The following is an 18135-nucleotide window of genomic DNA, read 5'->3' as shown; positions in this document are numbered from 1 at the left end:
ATTAGTCTTTAGTACTGGATCACAAAAAGTATCGGGTTTTCCCAGGACGTGTCTGTTCGTCAAACAAAGGATCCGTTGAAGGGACAGCGTCCTGTTGATCAGCTGAATGTTTTGGTCTTGAGTCTTTTGCTGACAAATGTTCAACAATGTCTTTCTGCTGCACTGAGGATTCTCCGACAGGTTGTGCGTCACTGAAAGGTACAAACGCCGGCAAACCTTCGGTTTCGGTTGATGCAATGCCTTTCCTCACCCACGAGTCTGCTGGCAACGGGATAGGGACTTTCTTTGTATGGGTGGCATGCACCCAATTCTTCCGCCCCTCAAGACGAACTGCAGTTCTCGTGGCAAGGAGGACCTGGTAGGGTCCAGTAAACCTCGGGTCCAAGTTGTTCTTGCGCGAAAAGTTCCGCGTCACCACCCAATCTCCGGGCTGGAGCTGGTGGCCTGGACCCTCCGTCTGCGTCGGCAATGCTTCGTGAACCTGTTGGTGAATTAACCTCAGTTTAGCAGTCAAGTCATGAAGATAATCGATCAACATTGGATACTCAAGATCACGAAAAATACCTGGCCTAGGAACCCCCCAAACATTCGCAGGACGACCGAACACTATTTCATAGGGACTAAGCCCTACTCGGGAGTGTACAGTTGCCCTTGTTGACAGTAATGCTAAGGGTAAAGCGTCAGGCCACGAAAGACCAGTCGTAGCCTGAATCTTCGCTAGCTTTAGTTTAAGGGTGCCGTTATATCCTTCAACCAAACCAGCTGACTGGGGATGGTTGGCACTATGGAACTTCTGATTAATTCCAAGGCCCTTGCATACACTCTTCATCACACTCCCCACAAACTCACTTCCGTTATCTGACCACACAATTCTAGGCATTCCGTACCGAGGAAAGTATTCCTTCAGTAGGATTTTCGCAGTAGACAAAGCAGTATTGTCTTTGAGAGGATAGGCCTCGATCCATCGGGAGAATGCGCAAACCACAACTAAGACGTATTTCAGGTTATTGCATCGCTCCATATGGATGAAGTCCAATTGAATCACCTCAAAGGGACATGAAGGGGGAGCAAAACTGCAAGGAGGAGTTGGGGTTCCCTTGCCAGGATTATACATCATACACACCATACAGTTCTTAACCAAGCGTTCAGCACATTTCGTAATACCATCATTCTTCCACACAGGGGACAGCAACTTGCAGATACCTTTCGCGCTAATATGTGCTAACCCATGCGCCATTGTCGCAACGGCCAGCACATACGCATCCGGTAACATCCATCTTTTCTGATCCGACAAATCAATCCAACAACCATTCGCATCCAACTTTCCCGTACTTTCTTTCCACTTCGTCTTTTCAGTCTCGGTGGCCTCATTCTGAATTGCCTTTACACTCTCGATAGTGTCCTCACACATACTCGATTCTGTAGGCCACCTAACCGAATTCGTCACATACATTCGAGTGCTAAGGTTCCGGGCAGTCTCCTTAGCAGTCTCATCCGCAAACGCATTACCACGACCCACATCATCCGTCACCTTACGATGCGCACTACATTTAACAATCGCAACTCGCTTAGGTAACGTAAGTGCATCCAAAAGATCATTCACAAGCTGGCCATGCTGAATCTTCGTACCATGCGATGTTAGAAAACCTCTCTCTCTCCACAAACGTCCAAAACTATGGGCGACGCCAAATGCATATTGGCTGTCGGTAAACACATTCACACGTTTCCCTTTCGCTAACACACACGCTCTAGTGAGAGCGATCAGCTCTGCAGCTTGGGCAGAATTCTGATTTAATCTTGCAGTCTCAACAACAGTATTCAACGTTACAACAGCATAAGCAGTAGTCACATCACCATTCGGCAACTTGAAACATGAACCATCCACATACAGTGTACCATCTGGTTCTTCCAATGGGGTGTTTTTAAGGTCCACTCGACCTTTTGTTTCCTCCTCTGTCCTCAAATAACAATCGTGTTCTGTTATTTCATCTGACTCTGAGCTAATTGGTAACAAAGTTGCCGGGTTCAGGACATTACAACGTTTTATTTGAATGTGGCTTGCCAACAGCGTCAACTCGTACCCAGACAACCTCGCACTCGTCAAGTGCTGAGTTTTCGTACGATTCAAAAGAGTATCGACTGCATGCGGAACCATCACCGTAAGCATATTATCCATGACCAATCCTGCTGATTGTCGGATGGAGACCGCGGCTGCCGCTGTTGCTCTCAAACAACTCGGCAATGCTCTAGCTACCGGGTCCAAGGTCGAGGAAAAATATGCACATGGACGTTGCTTACCACCAAAAGGTTGAGTTAAGACGCTCAAAGCACAACCTTCTCTCTCGTGAACATATAATGTAAACGGCTTACTATAGTCAGGAGTACCTAACACAGGAGCCGAACACAATGAATCACGCAGTTCAGAAAAACTTTTCTGACATTCTTCCGTCCATGGTAAAGGAGTCGAAACATCCTTGCACGTAAGAGCCACTAATGGTTTTGCTAGCAATGAAAAATTAGGAATCCATTGCCTGCAGTACGACGTGATACCTAGAAAGGCACGCACATCTCTTTGGGTTGTTGGCACAGCCATTCGTGCAATTGCTGCAATTCTCTCTTGGGTCAACCGCCTTCCCTCCTTTGACAATAAGTGACCGAGATAGGTTACTTCTTGACAACAATATTGGAGTTTAGAAGGTGACACCTTGTGATTTAACTCGCAGAGATGTTGCAGCAGCGACACCGTAGCAATTTTGCAAATGTCCTGAGTATCTGCAGCTACCAATAGGTCATCGACGTATTGGATTAAAGCCGCACCAGCCGGCAACCTAAACGCATCCAGTTGACCCTTCAAGGCTTGGCTGTAAATCGATGGACTTTCACAGTAGCCCTGAGGAGCGCGTTTGAACCGGAAGCTGCGTCCACCAAGAGAGAAACCGAAAAGGTCTCTGCTCTCCTCTGCAATCGGGATGCTGAAGAACGCATTCTTCAAGTCAATCACCGAGAACCACGATGCAGAAGCTGGAATCAGAGTCAGTAGCGCCGTGATGTCAGGCACAACGGGGAACTGAGGAACCACAATTTTATTCACCTCCCGTAAATCGATAACAAAACGATAAACAGGCGGTTTCGAAGGATCAGTACGTTTTAGAATGGGTAGTACAGGGCTGTTGCACACGTTTCCCCGTGTTTCCTCAATAACATCTTTCTCGATCAAATCATAGATGATCGCTAACAATGCTCGTTCACCATCAAGAGAGATACGATATTGGGGAATACGTGGCAATCGCACATTAGATTTCAACTGAACAACATAAGGTGAGATATCAAGTAGGCCCACATCATTGGGACCTTTTGCCCACAAAGACGCAGGAAGAGAACTCAATTCCGGTGGAAGCTTATCGAGAGACAAGTACATGGGAGAGACAACCCTCTCTCCCAACGTAAGCTTTACACCCGCAGGAGAACAATACAAAGTTGCATACAAACGTTTGAGCAAATCCAGGCCCAAAAGATTTTCACCACAACCCGTGGTTAAAATCAACGGAGCTTCTAGCTCATGAGGCCCAATTGTAAGGGGCAAAGGGCGCGAAACTGGATTGCTAACGGGGGCGCCAGAGAATCCAACGGAAACATTTGTTAAGCCAGACAAAGGTGCGCCAGGGAGTTTCGAATGCTTAATGGAACTTTTCGCTGCACCAGTGTCCAACAGAAAAGGCTCAACGACGCCCGATGTAGCAACTGCGACGTAAGGCCCTCTCTGATCAACCGGAACTGATACCACTCCCTCTCCTTGTCTATGGCTGTCCTAGTAATTACTGTCGTCAGTTCCCTGATCGACGTAATAATCGTCTACATTGTACTGCGCAGATCGTCCTTGCGACGATCCACGTTGATCAAAACAATTATCGGAATTTGATAAGTTATCTGAGCGATCGTTCTGAGCACCACGACCTCTACCACGTGGTGCCTGCTGCGAACCACCACGACCTCCTCTAGATGAGTTACCACTATTACGTTCATTTAAAACAGGACAATTGAATTTGATATGACCCTCCTGTCTACAATAGGCACATTGATTGTACCCCAACGAGGATCTTTGGGAAGAGGAGTCATTACGAGATTGTGGTCGGTTCGATTGCGGCTGCGATCTATTTTGTTGCGAATTATTCTGATTCGAACGTGGAGGATACGCTTGCTGTAGCAGCACTTTAGTTTTAAGCTCTTTCGTCTTTTTATCGGCACGGTCGTTTTCTTCTTTCTCCCTATTCTCATAATATTGTGCCGTAGCCAATATCTGAGCTGAAGTAGAAACAGCCCACGCACTTTCCGAATTTTTTAATTTATTGCTCAAATCGGGCAATAAGTTCGAAACAAATTTATCCACAAACAACCTTTGACCACCCTCAGTGCTCATATCCTGACCACTATGATCAATGAATGCCTCCTCGAACCTCGTAAAGAAGTCGGAGACACTCTCGTCCTTCTTCTGCTTACAAGCTGACAATTTGTCCCAATTTACCCTCATAGCTGGCATAAGAGATTTCATTAACGTTATTATTCTTTGAGGGAGAGCAGCAATCAACTGTTCAGGCTTAGCACCACCAACTTGCAACCCATCCGCCGCTATAATGGCCGCCCAATCACCACCTAATTCGTTTGCGTGATTTTCCTGACGAATCTTAGCCCATACCGGTTGCGGTACAACATTGCCAAACAACATGTCAATATCGGCAAGATTCATTATCGTAGCATCTACAAGCTGCGATAACTCTTTGTAATACCCTGCAGGATTTTTGCGAGGGTCAGGCAAAGATTGCTTCACCTGTAACACTTCTGAGCGTTTCCACGGGAGATGTATCCATACTCTCTGGAAATGCGGCGGAACAATAGGAATAGCAGTAGCATCACCTGGCATCCACACTGGTGGAACTTCGCGCATAGGAAATTGGCCAGACTCATCTGGCTGTCTTTCGACATCCTCAACAAACAAGGCTTGAGGTATAGGAGTGGGACGAAAAGATAACAATCGTTCAACAGCACGTCGAACATTGGTATCCACTATCAGTCCAGCCGAGAACTGGAGCTGTAGATCAGACAAAGCGGTCAGCACCTCGTCAGGTGCGTCGGCCGATATCTGATCACGAAGAACCTTACACATTTCTTTGAACACAAATCTCTGGGTTGGTATATTGAACTGACAAAATATGTCGAGTACAATACGTGGTGGATTTCTAAGGGGGTGCGTCATCCAACCCATCGCCATATTATATAGCGAAGCACGTTCCCTATTACCAGGAAGCTGACTACGTCTCTGAGGACCATCGGAACCAGCGGACCCAAGAACAGGTCCGAGCGAATGAAAGAAACTAGCCGCAAGAGGAGAATTACGACTACGAGTAGAGGGAGAAGTATAGGACACAGGACTAACAAGTGAAGGGGTAGAGACAGAAACAACAGCAGGGGTTAACAGAGCAGGAGCAGTAGCGTGAGCAGGAGTATGTGGAAGCGGAGGAGCAGTAGGAATAGCAACAGACGAAGGAGTAGGAACAGTCGGAAGAACGGGTGCAGGTTGAGGAACAGGCAAAGGAAGAATAGGTGCAGGAACAGGTACAGGGGGAATCACAGGGGTTGTGGTACCCTGTACGTACGGAGGTGGCGATTTCATAAGATAGGACATTAAAGGATCCTCAACTGCCTCATCCTTCTTTTCCGGCTCCGTAGGCAAAGCAGGATAGCATTTATCTATAGTCATACGCTGTAATCTGTCAAACACTTCCTTTTCCTTAACCTCCTTATCATGCTGAAACTGTTCTGCTTTCTTTACAATGGTACCAGCACTATCTCTCTGATTTCGTTTAGTCTGTCTGATTTCTTTCTGTCGGGCTTCTTTACGCCACAACCGAAAGGCATCAAACATGGCCGGCCTTGACTTTTTCGCGAACAATTTAACCTCTAGATTATCTAAGATCGGGGCCTCGAAGCTACCATGTGGTGGCCAGCGAAGGTCACCGTCCTTCTTCGTATATTTGATCCAGTATTCATTAAAAGTAATCGGGCCTAGCCCATGTTTACTGTACAGTTCATAAGTCGGAGTTCCAACCGGAGGTATCGGACACGAGTCCTCCAGTCGGGAATCCACACCACAAGGTCTGAAACAACTGAACAAAGTACTACGACCAGGCATCTTGCACACTAGCCGAGTTTCACAAACTTCAAGGGTTACGGGATTTACCAAGTCCCAGCAAAGAACAAAAACCCTCGGTTTTTGGCGGCTGCAGTCGTCAAATAACACAACAAAGTACGCTAGCAAAGTGTCACCGACAAAAACACTCACACAGCGTCAACAACAAAAACACTCGCTAAAGTGTCAACAACCAAGAACTCTGGGAGCGACCCACAAATACTTAACTCAAAGATCGATGGCGTCTCCAGGAAGGCCCGTCAATCGTCTCGCTATACCAAGGTCTACGCCAGGCGCCAAAACAGGTCTACAGTCAGGGCAGCAGTCCGTCGCAGCCGTCAGGAGGCGGGAATCTTCGCGGGAAAAGTCTTCGGGCCACTTGTTTCGACAACAGGATCGATGAAGCGGAGTGCACCTTCCCTCGGAGATTTCACACGAAGTTCCTCACGATCGTCGGGCTTGGACCGGTACCACTGATGCAGCCCCACGTTGGGCGCCAACTGAAGGACTGGGTTCTTTAAGACCCAGCGGTGCCAGGGCACAACACCTGAAACCTTCGTGGGTAACCTGCTCCGGCGTACGAATGACAGAGACACGGGACACTTCCTTCGGCGTCAAAGATTCAAGGTTTATTTACTGCAGGGAACACAGAAGTCACGACAAGTACAACACGTGCAACTTGGGGAGACTGCTTCAAATTGGTTCTGTGGATCGCTCCTTTTATACAGTTTTTTACTCATAGGACAACATGGTACACAAAGGTTTACAACCCGGTTCCCACCATTATCCCCCAGAGGGGTCGCTTTGGTCACTTTGATACACATAAGGTCCGGAACATAAGTGCGGAAACATTTGGCGGTTCCCAACTGTAAAAACCCATCTTCCCAACATTAGTGCATTCCAATCGGCAGTAAAACAGATCGAAATAGGAACAAAGACAGGTGCAGAGGAAGACGGAGACAGTGGGGAGATCGGAAAGGGTGTAAAAGGGGAGGTATCGGGAAACACGAGATACAGGCATCAAAAGGGACGTGCCTAATGAGATGCACGGCTGAGACAATAAACCGGCACGGCGAGATGAGCCTCGAGCGGGGCCATCTGCCTTACAGCATCATCCCCCTCGTCATAAAGACACTTACAAAGAACATGTGTCTTCCGCAAATATCTTGGGAGTCCCAGGGTCGCGAAGCGGACAGCGTCCGTTCGCTGGCTACTTGAGGGCAAGAGACAAAATGGATGCCGTATCTAAGATGGAACCCGTGGGTACAGATGAAAAACCCACATAACAAACGAACGGTTTAAGTTAGCACAGCGAAACTGCGCACACTTACCAAACTCGTCATTTGCGGTTCATAGATACCAGACTCGACCATATTCGTGCGAGTCGAAAACACCACTTACAATTGTCACGGAACCTCAAGTCAGACCCCCCAGGATATAGCGGCATGGATTAGCAAATTTAGCGGCACAAAAATGGAAATTTAGCGGCACAAATATGGAAATTTAGCGGCAATTTTGCGGCACTTTATGTGGCCATTTTTCCTACAACAAACACAGATATCTTAATTTTTTTAGTTATTTAACAACATGAAGCTATGTATATTTGGTTTCTTTACAATGTAGACACTTTGGGGCAGATTTGCAAGCCCCTTGCGCTGCTTTTATGCCGCCGTTGCGTCACTTTTGTGACGCAGCGGCGGCACAAAAGATGCACCATGGTGCGGGGTATTTACAACGTGACGCATCTCCCAGATGCGTCACGTTGCAAAGCCCTGCGCCAGAAGAGGCGTACCATTGTAGGTCAGTTTGTGTCTTGCAATAGCCTTAGAGCTTGGTGCCACTGTACCTGCTGCACTAATGATGGCTATACCTATCGCCCCTTTACAGTGTATTTTGAACACGACCTGATATCCCACCGGATGCCCGTTCGACAGATCTAAACACTAGAGAAAGAGCAGTCAAAACCGCCACGTGGTCACTTGTTAAACAGTAGCGAACTGCATGTTGGTACTTGTAGATTCGTTGCAAAATGTCAGCCTGCAAATCGTCTCCGATTTAAAAGCGGGGACTGGTTGAAGTTGACACCCATGACATGGGGCTACTTGACGCCCGTGTTAAATTTCTCGCCTCTAGGATTTTTCCCATGGCTCACTCCCAGGGGGAAATGGTCTGCAATAGGTGAGCTCAACCCTCTGACTTCATCCCTTGTCCAGCGCGCCTCTGCAGATACCCCGTCCCGTGTGCGCCTCAGCTCTCTCGGCTGAGTGGTTCTGTCTGTTTATCTTGAGGGACAGACATCTCTGCACGGCGCTCCGTCTCCAAGCCTGCGAATAGGGTGACCAACTGGCATTGGTGCAAATTCAGGACGGTGAGTGTACAAATTCAGGACAAAGGGTCAAAATTCAGAACACAAATTCAGGACAGGAGGTCAACATTCAGGACAAAACTTCAGGACAATAGGTACGTTTTTACACATCAGAGGTCGCGCAATAGTATATAAGTAAGCCCAGCCATTTCCAAACATATTCAACCGTTTGCAAACCTATCCATCATGTATCCTTCCATCTATCATTTCACTCATCCATCCCTTCATCCATCCCCTCATCCATCCTTTCACTCATCTCCATTATCCATCCACCCTTTTACCCTATCCATCTGTACACTTATCCATCCACTCCTCATCCCATCCATCCATTCTCTCCTCCATTCAGCCATTTACCCTTTCACCAATCCAGCCATCCTTTCACTTACTAATCCTTCCACCCATCCACTATTTTAGTCATCCATCCATCCTCCCTTTCTCTCTCCATCGACCCTTTCCCTTAGCCATCCTTCCTTCCATCCATCCACCCACCCATCATCCATCCATCCATCTGTCCTTCCCCTCATCATCCATCCTTCCCCTTACCACCCATCCATCCTTTTTCCTCATCATCCATCCATCCTTTTCCCTCATCATCCATCCATCCTTCTACCCACCCACTCTTCATCCATCCATCCTTCCCCTCATCATCCATCCATCCATCCTTCCCCTCATCATTCATCGATCCATCCATCCTTTCACCCACCCCCTCATCATCCATCCATTCCCTCATCATCCATCCATCCACCCTTCCCCTCTTCATCCATCCACCCTTTCCCCTCATCATCCATCCTTTCACCCACCCCCTCATCAACCATCCATCCATCCCCTCATCATCCATCCATCCATCCTTCCCCTCATCCATCCATCCTTCCCCTCCATCCTTCTCCTCATCCATCATCCTTCCCCTCATCCATCTTTCCCCTCACCCATCATCCAGCTACCCTTCCACCCATACATCCATCTATTTACATTTTCTCTCCATCCGTCCCCTCTCATCAATCCATCCATCCTCTCTCATTATCCATTTATTCAATCTTTCATTCATCCATTCACCCTTTCACTAATTCATCCAGCCATTCACCCATCCCTTCACTTACTTACTCACCGACCTTTCCATATTAATCTTGAGCTGAGCCCTTTTGAGAAGAGGCCCATCAAGAACTTCACCCTTGCTGCAGGGGCCGTTCCAGGACTGGGACAGAAGCCACCCAGGGCGGAGACAGGATCCACCACAGGGGGGGACAAGAGCCATCACAGGTGTAGGTGGACTGGAGCCATAACATGGGGGGACAGGAGCCATCACAGGCGGGGGATGGACTGGAGCCACCACAAGGGGGGACAGGAGCCATCACTGAGGGGAGGGCAGGAGCCATCACAGGAGAGGGAACAGGATCCACCAGGGTGGGCACAGGGGTGGGCATGCAGTATTCTAGTATCATATTGGGCCCCTCGCCCCCTCCTGCACAAGAATACGAGAAGACAGGCTCTCTGTCCAAAATGCCACCCCCCACTGTGATGTACAGTACTTACAGGAGATATTCTAAGAGAACTGATTGAACTGATTGTCCACCATACTTTGTTGATCAGTGTGGGTGCGATTGTGCCATTTCTTTATTTTCTTACAATATAGACTGCATGTTGAAGAACCGAGGTTTGCTTACAATTTAGTGACAGTAATTACGCTCTGTGAAGAGAACCACGTGCTGCCTCAGTGTAATCAGGGGTGTAATCTGGCCGAGTCTCGGATGTTTGGGGCCCTGGGTAGAAATGGAATGTGCGAGCCCCCTCCAAATAGCAGAGACATGATGCATTCAGGGCTGTTTGCATGTGAATAGATGTCGCTGCTCCTGAGCCTGCAGCCCCTCCCTCTCAGTCACCTTCGCAGCGCCTCTTAACAGGTCATCAAGGGCTGGAGGTGTGAGGGTTGCCACCCTGCTGTGCCTCTCCAATGCTACTGAGTATCACAGGCGATAGCCACATAAAGCAGACCCCCCAGGATATAGCGAAAAATGCCGCGATTTCTACAAAAAATGCCGATTTCGCTGGCATTTTTGTAAAAATCGCGGCACTTTTTAACAAGCATTAGAAATGCAATAGGTCTCGCAGCATTAGAGTTAGTGCTTTTAGAATTGTTTATGGGTTTTTTTGTAAATCTTTAGCATGAGGTTGAGGGTGAGTGAGGGTGAGTGAGGGTGAGGGGTTGAGGGTGAGTGAGGGTGAGGCTGAGGGGTTGAGGGTGAGGGTGAGTGAGGGTGAGTGAGGGGTTGAGGGTGAGGGGTTGAGGGTGAGTGAGGGTGAGGGTGAGTGAGGGTGAGGGGTTGAGGGTGAGGGGTTGAGGGTGAGGGGTTGAGGGTGAGGGGTTGAGGGTGAGGGTGAGTGAGGGTGAGTGAGGGTGAGTGAGGGTGAGGGGTTGAGGGTGAGGTGTTGAGGGTGAGTGAGGGTGAGGGTGAGGGTGAGTGAGGGTGAGGGTGAGGGTGAGTGAGGGGTTTTGGGTGAGTGAGGGGGAGTAGTTGAGGCTGAGTGAGGGTGAGTCAGAGTGAGGGTGAGTGAGGGGTTGAAGGTGAGGGGTTGAGGGTGAGTGAGGGTGAGGGGTTGAGGGTGAGTGAGGGTGAGTGAGGGTGAGGAGTTGAGGGTGAGTGAGGGTGAGTGAGGGTGAGGGGTTGAGGGTGAGTGAGGATGAGTGAGAGTGAGGGTGAGTGAGGGTGAGTGAGGGGGAGTAGTTGAGGCTGAGTGAGGGTGAGTCAGAGTGAGGGTGAGTGAGGGTGAGGGGTTGAGGGTGAGTGAGGGTGAGTGAGGGTGAGTGAGGGTGAGGGGTTGAGGGTGAGTGAGGATGAGTGAGAGTGAGGGTGAGTGAGGGGTTGAGGGTGAGGGGTTGAGGGTGAGTGAGGGGTTGAGGGTGAGTGAGGGGTTGAGGGTGAGTGAGGGTTGAGGGGGAGGGGTCGAGGGTGAGGGGTTGAGGGTGAGTGAGGGTGAGGCTGAGGGTGAGGGTGAGTGAGGGTGGGTGAGGGGTTGAGGGTGAGGGGTTGAGGGTGAGGGGTTGAGGGTGGGTGAGGGGTTGAGGGTGAGTGAGGGTGAGGGGTTGAGGGTGAGTGAGGGTGAGGGTGAGTGAGGGAGGGTGAGGGTGAGTGAGGGTGAGTGAGGGTGAGTGAGGGTGAGTGAGGGTGGGTGAGTGTGAGTGTGAGTGAGGGTGAGTGTGGGTGAGTGGGTGAGGGGTTGAGGGTGAGTGAGGGTGAGGGGTTGAGGGTGAGTGAGGGTGAGGGGTTGAGGGTGAGTGAGGGTGAGGGGTTGAGGGTGAATGAGGGTGAGGGAGGGTGAGGGGTTGAGGGTGAGGGGTTGAGGGTGAGTGGGGGTGAAGGTGAGTGAGGGTGAGGGTGAGTGAGGGTGGGTGAGTGTGAGTGAGGGTGAGTGTGTGTGTGGAGCGATATGAATTAAGGGACTAACTGCTTGCCCGCATAAACATGTGTATATTGCTCAGTGTTCACACCTTCCAAAATGTGCGTTCACTTCGACACTATCACTTCATTCCATATTCCTCATGAAAAGTTGCATACAGAAAGGAAATAACTAATGTGTAGAAAGATGGTGTTCCTTTGCCATATTAGTAGGAATAAATAGGACTTACTGCTGTGACCATTTGTTTGTATGTAAGTACACTCTTGCAATTCAGACAACAGGGCCTAGAATAAGGAGGCCCAGTAACCAGGGTGCAGCACGGTCCTCCTCGCACCCGAGGGCGTGTGAAGGACGTGCACCCCTCACCCTCGAGCCTCGATGGATCTGTCCCGCTCAGACTCCCTCAGCATAGGCCCGGGCTCCCATGGCTCTGTCAGATGCGTTGTACATTCTAGGAATATCTCAGCCAGAGGGCTGGAGCGACCGACGGACGGAAGCTGCGTGCACGAAGCGCGTCACTGATGCTTATATATCATATACGAACAGTAGCGTCTCTGTTGAGATAGGAAACCATTAATAACGGATCGGTTATGTGCACTTATCTAGACAGTGTGTACACACAACCCATGATAGACGGGGACAGCTGACAGACATCTCTTTGTGTTGCTTCACTGTCTTTATGCATTTATGCTGCATTTAGGTTTGAAGACTCCTATATTTGATCACACTCAGTACATTTTGATTTATTTTAAGGGCGAAACGTACATTACGTGACGGCTGATGTATGAACGTAAACAGTGGCAATTGTGGGAGAGGCGGGTGTGAACTTGCGTGGTGTGTGTCTGTATACGTGTGCTTGTCTGGTAGGGGCATGGTACAGAAATGTAAGAATGTGTGTGTGTAAGCGTGCGTGTCTGAGTGTGTATCTAAGTGCGTGTTTATATCTGTGTTTGAGCGTGTGAGGGCAATGTGTGTACGTCTGTGTTTTTGTGTGAGTGCATGTGTGTTTGTTAATAAGATCATCTGCGTTTGCGTGATTGTGTATCGATATATGTGTGTGTCAGTGTGAGGATGTTTGTGCGTATCTGCGTGTCGTAGAGGGTAGGTGTATGTATTCGTGTGTGAGTGTGTCTTTGGGTGTGTGTCTGGGTACTTGTTTGTTTATTTGTGTCTTTGGGGGCGTGATTTGCTATATATGTGTGTATTCGTTTTTGTGTATATCTGAGTGTGTGCCGGTGTATATGTTTGTGTAATATGTACGTTAGCTTGATTGTGTATTAGTGTGTGAGAGAGAGAATGTCAGCGTTGTTCAAATAATAACACTGTTTTGCAGGTTACTCTGTCATTGATTCAAAATTTCAGACCGGTTTCTAGAGCCATACGCACGCTGTAATTATGGTGTACATTGCAACTGCATAGGATTCAAAATTGAGGACCATTTCGACACTAAACAGTTTTTGAGGTATTTGCAGCGTTTACAAATGTACTGAGTAGGTGTACAACGTCTGTCATTGCCAGTGGGGTGTACATGTCAAGATGAAATTTGCATATTGTACATTGCTCATTGGTGAGCCTATTTAGTGCGGTTGTGTAGATTTGCCGGCGGTTAGAGTGCGCAGGGCCGCCTGCAGCGGGGAGTGAAGCCAGCAGGCGTGTGAGGCGGCCGGGGAGCCGGGGAGGAGTGCGGGAACAGATGGGAGGAGAGTGGGAGGAGAGTAGGAGGAGTAGGGGAGGCGAAGCCTTCAACAACAGGAAAACAAAAGGGGAACAGCGATACGAGGCAGACATCAGCAGTATTCAAATTATCGGACGTCTGCTCAATCTATACCCCAGACCCCGGGTTTACATGGGTAAATCCACGCAAACTGTATAGTACCTCATCGGCTAACACGCATCTCTGTCAGCGCTGCCGCGTGGGAGTTTCTTTTTGCGTGCATAACAATCAGGAGATTCCAAGCAGCATGCCAGTGTGTCGGAGTGCCAAAGGAGCGCTGTGTTCCGGACGGGGTGCATGCATGACGTCAAAGCGCACAGCCATTTTGAAAGCAAAAGTTTTCAGTATTTAATGCAGCGCACTGGAACAGTGATGTGCACACTTATTTGCATATTGTTTTAGCTGAACGTCTGAGTCAGTGACGTGAACACTATCTACGTTCACTACTTTGCGGGTTATCCGGTCAGTGACTAGTACACTTTCTTACCCGTTTTATCAGTAACACACTTTTTGTAGCTTACTAGTGTTGGGAGTAGCGTGTTAGAACAGTGGCGTGCACACTTAATTACAATTTGTTTTGATTGACGGTCTGAGATTGTGATTTGCGCTCTTCAAATAATAACACTGTTTTGCAGGTTACTCTGTCATTGATTCAAAATTTCAGACCGGTTTCTAGAGCCATACGCACGCTGTAATTATGGTGGGGTCCGGGGAGGAGGGAAGGGCCAGAGGGACTTGATGGGAGTGGTGGGGAGGAGGGGGAGGGTATAGAGAGAGAGAGGAGGAGAGACAGGACAGGGGGAAGCAGCAGAGACACGGCGGGTAAAATAAACAAATAACACGGCGGGCAGGGGAGGGGGCGGAGAGGGGAGAGGAGAAATGCGACACAGAGGGAAGGGGAGGGGGCGGAGCGGGGAGGGGGCGGAGAGGGGAGAGGTGCGACACGGCGTTAGACGGAAGGAAGAGAGGGGAGGGGGAGGAGAAAGAGAAATGCGACACGGCGGGAGGGGGCGGAGCGGGGGAGAGGGTGTGTGTGTGTTGTTAGGAGACGGACGTGCACGCGCACGCGCTTTTAAGGTCAATGCGCATGCGCATAAGCTCAATGCGCATGCGCATTGACCTTAAAAGTCACGGGCACTGCAAGGAATCGCCACAATTCCTTGCAGTGTGGATAAAGAGTGGATAACTCGCAATAGTCTCGCTTGCTCGATGCGCATGCGCATCGACAGGCGAGACCTAAAAAGTGCCGATTTCGCGGCAAATCGCGAAATCGCGAAATCGCAATATCCTGGGGGGTCTGTTGAGTGCTTGAACCCTAATAAAAATGTGTAACACCTATGCCTAATTAGGTAGACTTCGGTGTAAAATAAGAAGTGTTATTAAAAATAGCTAAGTGTGCTATGTGAAGTGTGATAAATACTATTGATTAAAAAGGTCTACATGTTTCAACCATTGTATTTATTCATTGGTTTTCGTCAGGACCGTGATATTGAACTGGGTGGTCCGCACACGCTAAGGTGCGTCCTGCCCTAGTCCAAGATGGAGTACACAAATTGTGAACTCGTGTAAAATTGGTGCATTTTCTTTATTCAAAGAAAAAAACCTGTAAGGAAACAGGGAAAAACAAGAAGACAGGAAGGGATCACATACAGGGGTTGACTACACACGTGTAATACATTTAACATATATAGCCAGTATTTTCCATGAGTCAATACATGGGATTATGCCCATATTTCAGTCAGACAGTAGAATCCATCTGTTACGCGACAGTACTTCAGTGCTTTTACCGGACTGTGACTAATGAGCCATGAATCAGTGCCAAAGGAGTGGTGACGATCTGGTTTTGGCATCTGAAAATGACTAGTGAAAATAAGGGCGACGTACTATGGGCCAGTGATCATACTGGTGCTACGGGGTGAACGGATGCATACAATTGTGAGCAGTCGTGAAGGCGCTTAAAGTTGCGACTGGTATATGGCTGATTGCTTACACTTCCTTGCGGTATTACCGCTTCATGGGCACCAGCGCTTCCAAGACGGCAAGAGTCCGTCTCCTGAAAGTGGGTAAAGAGCAAAACAAAAGCAAACAAATGCCCGGTTTTAGTTTGCTGGCTTTTTTGAGGTTTTTTGTGTTGCCAGCGGATCGAGCGGCGAGCGCATGAAGAGAAACAAGTATCCTTACTCAGACTTGGCCGCACTTTACTTACTTGCAGCTTCTGATCATCAGACGGTAAACCTACTTGGTTCGACCGGAGGCGCCCCGAGGAATGACCGGCTTGTTCTCAAAGCCGGTAAAGTAAACCCGGAATAGTTCCTGGTTGGGCGTGGCTTCGTCACGTGGTATGATCACGTGGGTCGTAATAGGCCAATCCGGTTAAAGTAGGGGGTGGGGCCCTCGGATGATTTCATTTCTGCCGGGAAACAGAGTCAAAGACTGTTTATGTTTCCATGGGGACTAGGAAGGTCCCTTTTTTTAAAAAAAGGAAAGAGAAGAGTTACAAAAGGGTGTATTTACACGGGCTACAGAAATCATTGGGAATTTTTGATGGCACAGAGGACAGAATCAGGATTCACAACCAACGGGGTTAGATGCTGATAATCAAGTTCCTTTATTTAGCATATAAAGGTGAGGCTTTTAAGTCATTACACTGTTCCACGGAATATTATCGTTCAAGCCCGACTTGTGGGTGGATAATCTATAAACCCACCTCTGTTCTTTTTCAAAGAGTCGCTGTATCAGATTGGCTCCTGGCTTTATTTGTTCGATAATCGTCCAGTGAAGGTCATCTGGTGTATGGCCTGCGGACAAAAAATGTTCCGTGAGTCTGGTATTGGTTTTTTTACACCTAATGGTGCTTCTATGTTCACCAATCCGCAATTTGATCTTGCGGCTTGTCATTCCTATGTAATGCAAGTCGCACGGGCATGTAAGCATGTAGATAACATTTTCACTGTTGCAATTTGTCTGCCCTCTAATTGTCCAGATTTTATTGGGTTCCAACTGTAGTGTTTTGGTATTTACAGTAAATGGGCAGACGCTGCAATTACCACATTTATAGTGGTCAGTTACTTTTGGTAAACCCCATAGATTTGTTTGTGTTTCTTTTTCTGGGGTTGTCTTTATTGGTCTTGTATTGACTACTTTGTCTCTTATGCTCTGTGCTTTTTTGAAGGAGAACAATGGTTTTTCCCACCTCAGATTACCTGTATTCAAGATGCTCCAGTGCTTTTTTATTATTCTAGAGACGTCATTGGATATGGTGTTATAGGTGGTAACACATGTCAAGGGGATTCCTTCTACTGTTTTGTTAGTCTGTTCCAATAAAGCTGAGCGGGGTTGGTTCCGTGCACGCTTTTGACTTTTTTGGAGAATTTTGTTTGGATATCCCCGATTCTGCAGTTTTTCGGTGAGATCTTGGGCTTGGTTCTTATAATCTCCCAACTCACTGCAGTTTCTACGAATCCTCAGGTATTGCCCATAAGGTAAGTTCTCGCGTAGTGGTCTGGGGTGGAAACTTTCGAATCGCAGTAAATTGTTTTTGGAGGTAGGTTTATAGTGAGTGACAGTTGTCAATCTTCCTTCCTTTTTTGTGATTGTTACATCCAGGAATACTAGTGTTTCTTGGTTCTTTTCATAAGTAAACCGTAGATGTTCATCACAGGTGTTAATCCAGTTAAAGAAGGAAGTTAGAGACTCCTCTGTACCTTTCCATATTGCCAGCACATCATCGATATATCTGCGCCATATTAGAATGTTAGAGCTATAGGGGTTTGTTTGACTGAGGATGTATTTTTCTTCAAAGTCATAGACATACAGTCCCGCTATGCTTGGCGCAAAAGAACTTCCCATGGATGTTCCCCCTGTCTGTAAAAAGATTTTGTCTTCAAATTCAAAGTAATTCCTTTTGAGTGCCAGTCTGGCACATTCCAAGACGAATTGCCTGGGGGTTCTCGATGTCCACTCTTCCTTATCTAGTGCTCGTCCTAATACATCCAGTGTAGCATCCTGTGGGATACTGGTGTACAGGCTCTCAATGTCAAAACTCACCAGTATGGTGTCATTCTCCACTGTGAGTTGGTCCAGGATCTGCAGTAGACTTTTGGTGTCTTGAAGATACGTGCTGGTCTTTTGTACCATTTTTTTTAAAAATACATCGCAAAATTGCGAGAGTGGTTCTAGTACTGATCCTATTCCGGAGACAATCGGTCTGCCAGGTGGTGGTAATTTGTTCTTATGCATTTTAGGCAGGGTATAGAAGTAGGGAATCTTCCCTTCACTTCTACTCAGGAATTCCGCTTCTTGTTTTGATATAAAGCCTTCAGATTCACCATGTTCCACTAGTGACTTTATCTCACTTTTCAGGTCTTCTGTTGGATCCTCTGGTAATCTGCGATAGCTGTCCTGATCTGCTAAAAGTCGTAGACATTCGGTTTGATAAGCTGTGCGATCTTGCACAACAATGCCTCCGCCTTTATCTGC

This window comes from Lissotriton vulgaris, chromosome 7 (assembly GCF_964263255.1).
Source record: "Lissotriton vulgaris chromosome 7, aLisVul1.2, whole genome shotgun sequence".
Taxonomy (NCBI): Eukaryota; Metazoa; Chordata; class Amphibia; order Caudata; family Salamandridae; genus Lissotriton; species Lissotriton vulgaris.
This window is presented reverse-complemented; position numbering follows the sequence as displayed.